Source organism: Symphalangus syndactylus, chromosome 17 (assembly GCF_028878055.3).
Source record: "Symphalangus syndactylus isolate Jambi chromosome 17, NHGRI_mSymSyn1-v2.1_pri, whole genome shotgun sequence".
Classification (NCBI taxonomy): Eukaryota; Metazoa; Chordata; class Mammalia; order Primates; family Hylobatidae; genus Symphalangus; species Symphalangus syndactylus.
Window position 1 is genome coordinate 98208590 of NC_072439.2, and position 13129 is coordinate 98221718.

Consider the following 13129-nt stretch of genomic DNA (forward strand, 5'->3'; position numbering starts at 1 on the left):
TGGGAGAATAGCTTGAACCCAGGATGCAGAGGTTGCAGTGAGCCAACATCATGCCACTGTACTCTAGCCTGGGTGGACACAGCAAGACCTCATCTCAAAAAAAAAAAAGCTAGGCCAGGTGTGGTGGCTCACACTTGTAATCCCAACACTTTGAGAGGCCGAGGTGGATCACCTGAGGTCAGGAGTTCGAGACCAGCCTGGCTAACATGGTGAAGCCCGGTCTCTACTAAAACTACAAAAATTAGCTGGGCATGGTGGCAGGTGCCTGTAATCCCAGCTACTCAGGAGGCTGAGGCAGGAGAATTGTTTGAACCCAGGAGGCGGAGGTTGCAGTGAGCCATGATCGCACCATTGCACTCCAACCTGGGTGACAAGAGTGAAACTTTATCTCAAAAAAAAAAAAAAAAAAAGGGCTGGCAGCCAGAATACAGCATTTGTAAGGCCTGATCTTTCCAACACTGCTGCCTATTCACTCCCTAGATAAGTCACCTTAATCACTGAAATTTGAGCACAGATTCTAAATATGGACATAAAAACCCACCCCACAACACGCTGCCGGCTAAGTACATTAGTGTCTCCAACGTGCCCTCAAAATACAGAATGCAGTATCTGTGCCTGTGATTTTTACTCCGACTCACAAAGATCTGGCTCAGGTTCTGCTGACTCACCTACCAGTACACACTGCTTGCCTTGTTCCTCCACGTTCCAATAGATGCCTGCTGGGGCACATCAACTTTGCTAGACAAGTGGAAGATGTGTTTGTGGAGAGTGGGGTGGCACTGAGGAGACACTAAGGATACATCGATTCGAATTTTTCCAATGCGAATGTCCTGAAGGAGACAGAATCTAGGTGCTGGCATGTCTATGCTTCAGTCTGAAAGATGAAAGGCTCCTACAAGTAGTTTTAGGGACTCCTATCCAATCCTTTCTTTTTTTTTTTTTTGAGACATAGTTTCACTCTTGTTGCCCAGGCTGGAGTGCAGTGGCATGATCTCAGCTCACCGCAACCTCTGCCTCCCAGGTTCAAGCAATTCTCCTGCCTCAGCCTCCCGAGTAGCTGGGACTACAGGCGTGCACCACCATGCCTGGCTAATTTTGTATTTTTAGTAGAGACGGGGTTTCTCCATGTTGAGGCTGGTCTTGAACTCCTGACCTCAGGTGATCCGCCCGCCTCGGCCTCCCAAAGTGCTGGGATTACAGGCGTGAGCCACCGCGCCCGGCCTGTCCAATCCTTCCTATTCAACTTCCTTATGGCAAACAGACCTACCAAGCAAGAGAGGGATGGACTTTGCTTCCTGAACTATGTAACAATCTAAATATAGTAGAGTCCTCTCTTATCCACAGGGGAAATGTTTCAAGACGCCAGCGGATGCCTGAACCCCTAGAGAGTATGAACCCCGATATGGACAGTTGTCCCTCGGAATCTGCAGGGCATTGGTTCCAGGATCTCCTGCAGATGCCAAAATCCACAGATGCTCAGAAGTCCCTTATACATATAAAACAGTATCGAATTTGCATATAATCTATACCCCTATATACTTTCAATCTTCTCTAGATTACTTACAACACCTAATGCAAGCTAAATACCATGTAACCAGTTATTATACAATATTGGTTTTTTATTTGTATTATTTTTTATTGTTGTATTGGTATTTTTATTTTTATTTTTATTTTTTTCTCTGAGTATTTTCGATCCAAGTTTGGCTGAATCTGCGGATGTGGAGCCTGTGGCCACGGAGGGCTGACTCTGCTTTGTTTTCTCCCTATATACACAGAGCTATGAGAAAGTTTTATTTATAAATTAAGCACAGTAAGAGATCAACAGCAATAACTAATAATAAAACAATTATAACGATATACTGTAATAAATGTTATGTGAATGTGGCTGTTCTCTCTCGCTCTCAAAATATCTTACTACACCATACTCAACTACTTTCTGGCTGTGGCTGACTGTGGGTAACTGAAACCACGGAAAGTAAAACTGCGACTGAGGGTGAGCTCTCTTATAGCAAGTTGCAATTACATATGCTATTCCACATTTCAAAAATCGAACTCGAACTTGACCGATTACTACAAGGAACTATTTGCAAAAAGATGAGGCATAATTTTTCCTTTGCATTCTATTCCTGCCTTCCCCATCTCTAGGCCTACATTATCTTCCCCACTCAAACCCAATGCCCAGTATTTTTCTAGCAGCATACCAATGCCCAGTTCCAAAGCTGAGTGCACAAGCAGACTTTACATTTGGGATGTTTATCTGCGTCTACCGTGGTGGTGCTTAATAAGCTGGTGCTCTAAGAGGCAAGCTCTGGAAACTCAAGGGTTAAAGAGCATCTAATATTCCTGGCATTCATTAATCATATCATCTTGCTGTACACTCAGGTCTTTCTGGAGATAACAGTGTAAGGACATTGCCCCCTATGTAAAGGCCCTTGAAGCTTGAGGGAGTATATGGCTAAGCAAAAGCAGGGAAAAGAGCTGGACTCACGAACCAGAAAATCGAGATGGGGGTCAGCAAACCACAGCTAGCTGGCCAAAGATGGCCCACTACCTGTTTTTGTAAGTAAAATTCGATCGGAACACAGCCATGTTCACTCACTGATATATTTATTGTCCATGGCTGCTTTTGTGCTACAACAGCAGAGCTGAGTAGTCACAGATACTGTGTGACCTGCAAACCCTAAACTATTTACAATCTGGCCCGTTACTGAAAAAGTTTGCTATCTCTCATCCTAGATGAAATCAGGACCAGCTTTATTAATAATTTGGTGGCAAATTCTACCTAAATTTACCCAATCTAAAGTGAAAAACAGTGTTGGAAATAGAATTATTTCAAGTGCAGTGGTGCAGTCATGGCTCACTGCAGCCTCCAACTGCTGGGCTTAAGTGATCCTCCTGCCTTACCCTCCCAAGTAGCTAGGACTACAGGCACATGCCACCACACCCAGCTAATTTTTTGTAGAGATGGGGGTCTCACTTTGTTGCCCAGGTTGGTCTCAAACTCCTGGCCTCAAGCAATCCTCCCACCTCAGCCTCCCAAAATGCTGGGATTACAGGTATGAACTATCACACCAGGCCAAGAACTTATAAATGTAAAACTGAGTTTCAAAACATGAGCTTCTCTGACAGATTAGTTCTAAACTAAAGCTCAATGTTACTTGTCATGAGCCCTATGAACTGTCACATTTAAGACCTTAGCTTTGAACTGGATCTCTTCCCTCTAATTTCATCAGAGAAACCCTTATTCAACAAACACTGAGCGGCACTTACTCTGTACCAGACCCTGGGTTAGCCACGGGCACACATAATAAAGCTTATACTTCTTCAGCCTGGGTTAGCCACGGGCACACATAATAAAGCTTATACTTCTTCGGCCTGGGTTAGCCACGGGCACACATAATAAAGCTTATACTTCTTCGGCCTGGGTTAGCCACGGGCACACATAATAAAGATTATATTTCTTCGGCCTGGACACATTGTAGGATATTTCAGGAAAGAAAAAACCATGAGGGACACATGTAATAGTTCTTACAGTTGAACAATTTTACTCTGCCACTATTCTACCAGAATATTTGGTGAGTAAACTCCTGTGTTTAGAATGTGATCTTCCTAGGGTGCGTTATGGAACTCATATCTCTAAGGCAGGGTCTATGATAGAATTCAGGAAGTCTGTGAATTTGGATGAAAAAGACTGTATCTTTATTTTCACTTCAGTTATGAACATAAGCTACAGCAGTAATAGCAGACTTATTAGACAAATGGATTTGTTACCAGTAGAAATCATGGATATTTTCATATCATATCATACTTGTTATATTTTGATAACTATATATCAATATAATTCAATATAACTGGTTTTCTTTACAGTTCTATATATTTTATTTTTGCATATAAAAACATATTCCAAAAAGGAACTCTAAAAGCTTTCACCACACTGCCAAAGGAGTCCATAACACAAAAAATATTAAGATTTCTATTCTGGCCAGGCGCGGTGGCTCACGCTTGTAATCCCAGCACTTTGGGAGGCCGAGGCGGGTGGATCACAAGGTCAGGAGATGGAGACCAGGTGAAACCCCGTCTCTACTAAAAATACAAAAAAATTAGCCGGGCGTGGTGGCGGGCGCCTGTAGTCCCAGCTACTCGGAGAGGCTGAGGCAGGAGAATGGCGTGAACCCGGGAGGCGGAGCTTGCAGTGAGCCGAGATTGTGCCACTGCACTCCAGCCTGGGTGACAGAGCGAGACTCTGTCTCAAAAAAAAAAAAAAAAGATTCCTATTCTACGGTCAAAAAATAAAGAAACTTAATCACATTTAGGGTAATTCTCTGTATATAAAAAAACTACCTGTTTTTTTTTTTTTTTTTTTTTTTTTTTTTTGAGACGGAGTCTGGCTCTGTCGCCCAGGCTGGAGTGCAGTGGCGCAATCTCGGCTCACTGCAAGCTCCGCCTCCCGGGTTCACGCCATTCTCCTGCCTCAGCCTCTCCGAGTAGCTGGGACTACAGGCGCCCGCCACCATGCCTGGCTAATTTTTTTGTATTTTTAGTAGAGACGGGGTTTCACCGTGGTCTCGATCTCCTGACCTCGTGATCCACCCGCCTCGGCCTAAAAACTACCTGTTTTTTATTAAGGGTCATATGCTCATTTTCTATAGAGCAGGGACCACGTCATTATTTTTGGCAGCCTTCACTTCAAAACTGGTTTGCAAGTAGTTGTGAATGTGATATAACAGCCTAGCAGATTCATGGGTTCCCCTGGCTCACTGGCAGTCATCCTAGTCCAAACATAGAAAGCCTCAAACTAACATAACTTTCAACTTGTGGTACAAGAGAATTCCCAAAAGGAAGCGAGAGGCCAGGCACGGTGGCTCACACCTGTGATCCCAACACTTTGGGAGGCCGAGGCGGATGGATCACTTGGGTCTGCAGTTTGAGACCAGCCTGGCCAACATGATGAAACCTCGTCTCTACTAAAATACAAAAATTAGCCGGGCGTGGTGGCGGGCGCCTGTAATCCCAGCTGAGGCAGGAGATCGCTTGAACCCAGGAGGCAGAGTTGGCAGTGAGCTAAGATTGCACCACTGCATTCTAGCCTGAGCAACAAGGCAAGATTTGATCTCAAAAAATAAATAAATAGAAAGAAAGGAGGGAAAAGACACACACAGAAAGCCTACTATTAATATATATCTATTAACCTGGTTTACGAATGGTAAATACATGTAATTCAATTATTTACATTAATGAATAAGGTAGGTAACAAACCTAAAAGAATGCCAAATACGGCCGGGCGCGGTGGCTCACGCTTGTAATCCTAGCACTTTGGGAGGCCGAGGCGGGCGGATCACGAGGTCAGGAGATCGAGACCACGGTGAAACCCCGTCTCTACTAAAAATACAAAAAAATTAGCCGGGCGTGGTGGCAGGCGCCTGTAGTCCCAGCTACTCGGAGAGGCTGAGGCAGGAGAATGGCGTGAACCCGGGAGGCAGAGCTTGCAGTGAGCCGAGATCGCGCCACTGCACTCCAGCCTGGGCGACAGAGCGAGACTCTGTCTCAAAAAAAAAAAAAAAAAAAGAATGCCAAATATGAGGCTCATTTCTTTTATCTTCTGAGGTGGCGCTTCAGCACATGCTGCAAACATGAAGAGGTACATTCCTTGAATTTACTGGCTAAGTTGTAGAAAGGAATTAGGATTTAAATTCTGCCACAAATAATCCACAAAGCAATTAACAAAACAAATCACAGATGAAACACGTGTCTAAGTACTCATTTGACAGGAATACTGTGAAAAGTTTAGGACTAAAAACAGAAGGGTTTACGCTTAGGAAAGGGGTTCAAGGACTTAGGGAAAAGGAGATGCCAGAAGCTGCCAGCAGATAAGCAGGAGGGTTGACAAGGCCTAAAGTGCTGATCCCTCACTCTCCCAAGTCACCCCTTTTTCTAATATGCTCCATGTGTAATGTCAAAGATGTACAAGCAGCCAGCCACAATCCTGAGCAAAAAACGGACTCTTTCAGTCCCGTGATAATTGGCAAGTACCCTGACTTTAGGGTTTCTCTAACTGGAAAAAAAATCCAAGAAGAAAATGACTTTTACAAAAATGTATTCTTTCCAATCTATTCCAAGGTAACACAAACTTTGATGTAAGGGAGACCTATTTCTGCTTGATTCAGAAAGGGAAATTTCTATTAGTAGCAAAGTCAGAAGGTCTGCTTCAGATCAGTTATGTAAATACTTAGAAAAGCGTGATGCTTGAGTAAGAACTCTACTATTATTAGCAGATATTTTGCCATTATCCATCATTAATAACAATGGAAAATTATGCTTGCTTTTTATTTGAGCATTTCAAAAACTAATTCTCATCAGCACTTATAACATCTCTAGGAGAGGTTATTCAGATCCCTAGGGAAATACTGTTTAACTTAAAGGCTAGACAGCTCTGAACTATAAATGGAGTCAGGTGGTTTACAAACTCTATGAAATTATATGTAAAATTTGGTAAGTTCACATATATTTCAGATTATTAAAAGGCTGTTTAATCATAAGAAGAGTTACCTCTGGCCATGGTTAGAAAATCTAAAACGAGAAAGCAATAATGCTTTCCATACATAGTCACAGGGCGAGTCAATGTTAACGTCAGAGAAAGTCACCAGGGACTGCTAAATCCAGGGCTCTATCTAACTAGACCATTCTTCTTAAGGGATCACATATCCAAAAAGCAGGTCCCCAAGGAAAATAAAACCCCACTGCTTATGGGAGGAGAATCATAGACTGAGGGGAAATGAAGCTCATTCTTTATCAACCAGGCCATCATGCTAGTTTTCAAAGGGAATTTGCAAAGCAAATCTTTTGTCCTACAAAAAGATTCATTTCATTCAGCAAAGAAAAAAGACCCTAGAGGGAGTGCTGATGAGTCCCAAGCCTCTGCAGCAGTCTGCTACCTTGAAGCATGGATACTGTTCCAGAAGAAACCCTCGGGTAGTTCCTTTTAGCAACGTAGAATGTAAGTCAAGTAAACATCCAAAGTGCTAGAAAAAGGTGTAACTAGCCAATTTATTTAGCCAAGAAAAGGCTATCCCCCGCCATTCTCAACTCATTCCCATTCAAGAACCTATCTGAACTCTATTCCCCAATTATGGAGTGTAGGAGGCAGGAGTGGTTATCAGATTAATACAGTGTCTGACAAATTAAATGACCTCATACTTCTCCTATTATAAAAAGCACTGGTGGCACAATCAGTAGCACCTTCTAAAAAAAAGCTGTAAGGCCAGGCGCGGTGGTCACGCCTGTAATCCCAGCACTTTGGGAGGCTGAGGCTAGTAAATCACCTGAGGTCGGAAGTTTGAGACCAGCCTGGCCAACATGGTGAAACCCTGTCTCTACCAAAAATACAAAAATTAGCCGGGCGTGGTGGCGCATGCCTGCAGTCCCAGCTATTCGGGAGGCTGAGGTAGGAGAATCGCTTTGAACCAGGAGGCGGAGGTTGCAGTGAGCTGGGATCATGCCAGCGCACTCCAGCCTGGGCAACAGAGTGAGACTCTGTCTCAAAAATAAATAAATAAATAAATAAATAAATAAATAAATAGGGCTGTAAGAGAGAAGGAAGTAGTAACATTCACTTTAATTTCATCTACATCACTCACAGCCCTAAAGAAAGGGAATGTGTAGGAAATAAAGTCAGCAGCTAAAGCTTCATTTATATTACTCATAGTGTGGTATCATTCCTAGTATGCCAGGCTTGGCCTCCAGTGTACAAATCCTTGAATTAGAGAGCTAAGTACATTGAAGTCTCTCCCATGTGGCATTCCAATCACCATTATTGACATTGCGAGTGTCATCATTTTGTCCACCTTTCTTTCTCATCATGGTCATAGTTTACTGCTATTACTGCACCAAATCCCATTCTCAATATCTTTTTTTTTTTTTTTTTTTTTTTTTTTTTTGAGACGGAGTCTCGCTCTGTCGCCCAGGCTGGAGTGCAGTGGCGCAACCTCAGCTCACTGCAAGCTCCGCCTCCCGAGTTCACACCATTCTCCTGCCTCAGCCTCCCGAGTAGCTGGGACTACAGGCGCCCACCACCACGCCCGGCTCATTTTTTGTATTTTTAGTAGAGACGAGGTTTCACCGTGTTAGCCAGGATGGTCTCGGCCTCCCAAAGTGCTGGGATTACAGGCGTGAGCCACCGCGCCCGGCCTCAATATCTTTTTACTAGCAATTATCTGTACTTGCCAAATCACTAAATATCAAGATAAATAGGCTCTGGAGGTCATATCTTCCTTCCTACTTCCATTTTATTGTTGGTAGATTATTTTCTGTCCCTATCTTGAGTTTCCTTCCCAACCCTTGTTCCTATGCTCAAAGCTTCCCGTTCCTCATTAGCAGTTTCTGATACCATAAACCCCTAAATCCTCACTGCCTCTACAAATACCACTGTCCTTTTTTTTTTTTTTTTTTGAGACAGGGTCTCCCTCTGTCACCCAGGCTGGAGTGCAGTGGTGCAATCTAGGCTCACTGCAACCACTGCCTCCTGGGTTCAAGCAATCCTCCTACCTCAGCCTCCCCAGTAGCAGGGATTCCAGGCAAGCGCCACCACACCCGCCCAGTGTCCCTATTTCAATATAATTTCTGGTTCTCCCAACTGAGATGCCGAGTTTCAGCTCTCATAGCTAGTCACCTCAATTACATTCAGGAAGCCTCCTCCAGTTAGGCCAGGCTAATACAGCCTGTTCCCAATTGCATCTTTGTACTTCCAAACAATTCCCTATTCATAGAATCATTACATTTTAGAACCAAAAGAAAACTCAGAAATCATCTGGTCCAATGTTTTTCAAACTTTTAAAGTACATTTTGCTTCTTACACTTTGAGATGTACAAAATCTATTTTACATCATAATCTCATACGCACATAACTCAAACAAATCACATGAAACAATACTTACCCTTACTATGTAAACACACTGAAAGTTTCTATTCTATTCCACTTTTTAAAAGAAAAGTACAGGTTCAGGCCAGGCGCGGTGGCTCACACTTGTAATCCCAGCACTTTGGGAGGCCTAGGCGGGTGGATCACCTGAGGTCAGCAGTTCAAGACCAGCCTGGCCAACATGGATAAACCCCGTCTCTACTAAAAATACAACAATTAGCCGGGCATGGTGATGGATGCCTGTAATCCCAGCTACTAGGGAGGCTGAGACAGGAGAATCGCTTGAACCAGGGAGGTGGAGGTTGCGGTGAGCTGAGATCGCGCCACTGCCCTCCAGCCTGGGCAACAAGAGCGAAACTGTCTCAAAAAAATAAAAAGAAAAAAAGTATAGGTTCCATCCACTAAATTGGTTTCACAGCTCAATACCAGGAAGAAACCCATAGTGTGGGAGGCATTAAACTAGTCCAAACTTCCATTCACTGATGAAGAAACGGTAACTCAGTAGTGAGGTTTGTCCGTAAAAATTAAACTCAGGCCTGTTAAGTTCCAGACCAGTGTTCTTTCCACTAACGACCTTCTCTGCGCAGTCACCGCCAATCACACCCAGTGCCCAAACGCAACCCTACAGCACCATCGCCCATCGCGGATCCCACCCTCTTCTCCAAGTCAGCCCCTCGAAGTCACTGCTCCGGGTCGGAGTCCCCTCGCGGCCGCTGCTCGTGCTCCCTTAGGTCAGGGTCCCCCACGGTCACTACCAATCGATCCGAGTCTCCTTGGAGTCCTTGCCCCTTGGTCATAGTGCCTTGCGGTCACTGCCTCATACTTCCTCGGTCCAAGTGCCGTCGCAGCCCCGGCCTCGCGCTCTCCGAGGTCACCGTGTTTCGCATTCACTGCTCCTGGGTCACAGTCCCCTCGCTGTCACTGGCCCTCGGTCACAGTAGCCTCGCAGCCCCTGGCTCCCACTCCCCTGGCTGTCACTTACCACTCTTCCTCAGTCACAGTCGCCTCGCGGTCCCAGCCCCACAGTTTGTCCTCTCAAACAGAGACGCAAAGATAGGCACACACCTGCAGCTCACGCTCCCCCGAGCCCGGTCCGGTCGGATTTCTGGCCGGCGCCGCGTCACTGACTAGGCAAGTTGAGGAGCTTGCGGGGAGACGCCCGGGGAAGGCAGCTGATGGAAGAGCCAGCCGGAAGTCCCGCCTACTTCCCCCACCTCTGTCAATCCGACTACGACTTCTCCTTGAAAACCACGACTCCTGACATAGTAGTTCCGCCTCCTCAGAGGCCCCGGGGATGAAGTGACCCAGCAGAAATACCAGAGACCGGAGACTGAATGGCCCAGGGTCCGTCTCCACCCGGAACCGGAGGATGCAGCGAAGACGTCTCCTTGAAGTGGGATACGGATGTGAACCGGCCCAAGTGCTCGCCGGTCCATCAAGACGCGCTGCCCGGCTGCTCCCGTGTCCCAGCTCGGGCTGTGTCCGCGCAGGCGGGCCTGTGCGCGGAGGTCCTCCCGCTGCACCCCCGCACCCGGGCAGCCACCGTGCAGGAGGACCGGGCGCCTTCAGCGGAGACGCCCCGACTGCGGCTGCCTCGCCGCAGCGTCAGCTTTTACCTACGTGGGGATGGAAGGGGAATTTACGACCGCCAGCCCAGTCCGCTGAAATCCTGTGGCTGACCCCACCCTCTTCCTTTTTCTGACCCACGCTGGCCCAAAAAAAAAAAAATCCCTAGGTATCCACTGGGAGCTAGTTGCGCAGGATGGATTAAGACACGTGTCGCAGGGTGTATGGTGGAAAGAAACGTTTTCCTTTGCTAGAATGAACCTTGGGAAGGATCCCTTTTGATTCCGTAGATGTAAGAGGCTACACAGTATTATGGAAGAAGGATGTAAAAAAATTATTATTTTTTAGTTACCAACTGGACTGAAGTAAAAGACCTTTTTAACTTATTTACTTACTCTTTTATTTTTTTAAAGACGGAGCCTCGCTCTGTCGCCCGGGCTGGAGTGCAGTGGCGCGATCTCGGCTCACTGCAGCCTCCACCTCCAGGGTTCAAGAGATTCTCGTGCCTCATCCCGAGTAGCTGGGATTACAGGCATGCGCCACCACGCCCGGCTAATTTTTGTATTTTTAGTAGAGTCGGGGTTTCACCATGATGGTCAGGTTGGTCTGGAACTCCTGACCTCAAGTGATCTGCCCACCTCGGCCTCCCAAAATGTTGGGATCACAGGCCACCGCGCCCAGTCAACTTTTTGTTGTTGTTGTTGTTGCTTTGCTTTTTTTTTTTATTTTGCTTTTTTTGTCTACCTCAAGGGTATCCAATCTTTTGGCTTCCCTGGGGCACATTGGTAGAAGAGGAATTGTCTTCAGCCACACATAAAGTACACTAACAGTAACAATAGCTGATGAGCTTTAAAAAAAATAGCAAAAAAAAAAAAAACCTCATGTGTTTTAGAAGTTTACAAATGTGTGTTGGGCCGCATGCAAAGCTGTCGGGCCGCGGCTTGGACAAGCTTGGTCTACGTGCTTAACTTGAAAGCGGCTGAGAAGAAATAGGATGGGTATAACTGCGCATCTGCTGAGGAGCCTCCGGGGGAAAAAGGATTTAAATCTTAATTTCAAATATGTCTTTGAACATGGCGGATACACTAAGGTACCCCAAATAAGGACAGTTAACTGGAGAAGACACCGGGGACTCTAGGGGGAACATCACTACAAAAATAGCGTTTAGATAGTAACCAACATCAGAATTTCAGACAGTCTTAAGGGAGGATGAATTTCATACGACCCTGACACTGGACAAAATGGATGGGTGTTTAGGCCAATAAGCTATGTAAGACATAGGATGGCAAGAGCTGAGCAAAAACACTGTGTGAGAAAGATGAAGGCAACAATTCAGAATGTAGGAAAAAGCAGCCAGGCATGGTGGTTCATGCCGGTACTCCCAGCATATTGGGAGGCCAAAGCAGGAGGATCACTTGAAGCCAGGAGTTCAAGACTAGCCTGGGCAACAGAGCAAGGCCTCATCTCTATAAAAAATAAAATTACTGTTGGGAGGCCGACGTGGGCAGATCACAAGGTCAGGAGTTCAAGACCAGCCTGGCCAACATGGTGAAACCCCGTCTCTACTAAAAATACAAAATTAGCCAGGCGTGGGGGCGCATGCCTGTAATCCCAGCTACTCAGGAGGCTGAGACAGGAGAATCTCTTGAACCTGGGAGGCTGAGGTTGCACTGAACCAAGATGGTGCCACTGCACTCCAGCCTGGGCAACAGAATGAGACTCTGTCTCAAAAAATAAATAAATAAAATAAAATTACTGGCCAGGTGTGGTGGCTCACACCTGTAATCCCAGTACTTTGGGAGGCCAAGGCAGGCAGATCACTTGAGGCCACGAGTTTGAGACCAGGCTGGCCAACGTGGCAAAACCCCATCTCTACAAAAAAAAAAAAAAATACAAAAATTAGGTGGGCATGGTGGTGCCTGCCTGTAATCCCAGCTATTCGGGAGGCATGAGAATCTCTTGAACCCAGAAGGCAGAGGTTACAGTGAGCCGAGATCGTACCACTTCACTCCAGCCTGGGCAACAGGGCAACACTCTGTCTCAATAAATAAAAAAATAAAAATAAACATTTTTTTAAAAATAGCCACGTGTGTTGGCATGCCTGTAGTCCCAGCTACTCAGGAGGCTGAGGTGGCAGGATCACTTGAGCCTAAGAGTTCAAGGCTGCAGCAAGTTACAGTCCCGCCACTGTGTCGCAGCCTGGGCAACAGAACAAGGCCCATTCTCTGAAAATCAAAATAAATAAATAAATTCAAAAGTTATTTTAAAGATGTAGGAAAAAGCTTTATGCACAAATAAGGCCATGTCTTTATTTTTTATAATAGTGAAAAATCAGAAAGAAGCAGACCCTCAATAAGGAACTGGCAAAAATAACAATATGGTATAACCCACTGAAATAAATGCTGCTATTAAGTCATGCATCTTAAAATCATAATGCAAATAAAATGACATAAAAACTGTTCATAACATCATGAGAAATGAAAAATGAGGGTATAAAATTATGTTTTTTAAACCTTGGAAATAAAAAACATTGGTAGAAAATATACCAAAATTTTTACCGTTGGTTATGTTTGAACAATTGAAATGGATTTTCCCCTACTTTTTTCTCTGTGTTCCAAGTGTAACAAGAATATAGTACGGCCGGGCGCA

At 45.3% G+C, this 13129-nt stretch overlaps 1 protein-coding gene across 2 annotated transcripts in view; it reads right to left on the bottom strand.

Moving 5' to 3' along the window:
* Window positions 1-13129, bottom strand: part of PCYT1A (phosphate cytidylyltransferase 1A, choline) — a 68249-nt gene that overhangs the window by 39735 nt on the left and 15385 nt on the right. Inside the window, exon 1 of one of the 2 annotated variants that reach the window (XM_063622248.1) lies at window positions 9980-10000. The exons of the other annotated variant lie outside the window; for it this stretch is intronic. The gene's annotated coding sequence lies outside the window, so the exon portion shown is untranslated. Of the gene's footprint in view, window positions 1-9979; window positions 10001-13129 lie in introns of those variants that run through there. 2 annotated transcript variants of the gene reach the window in all.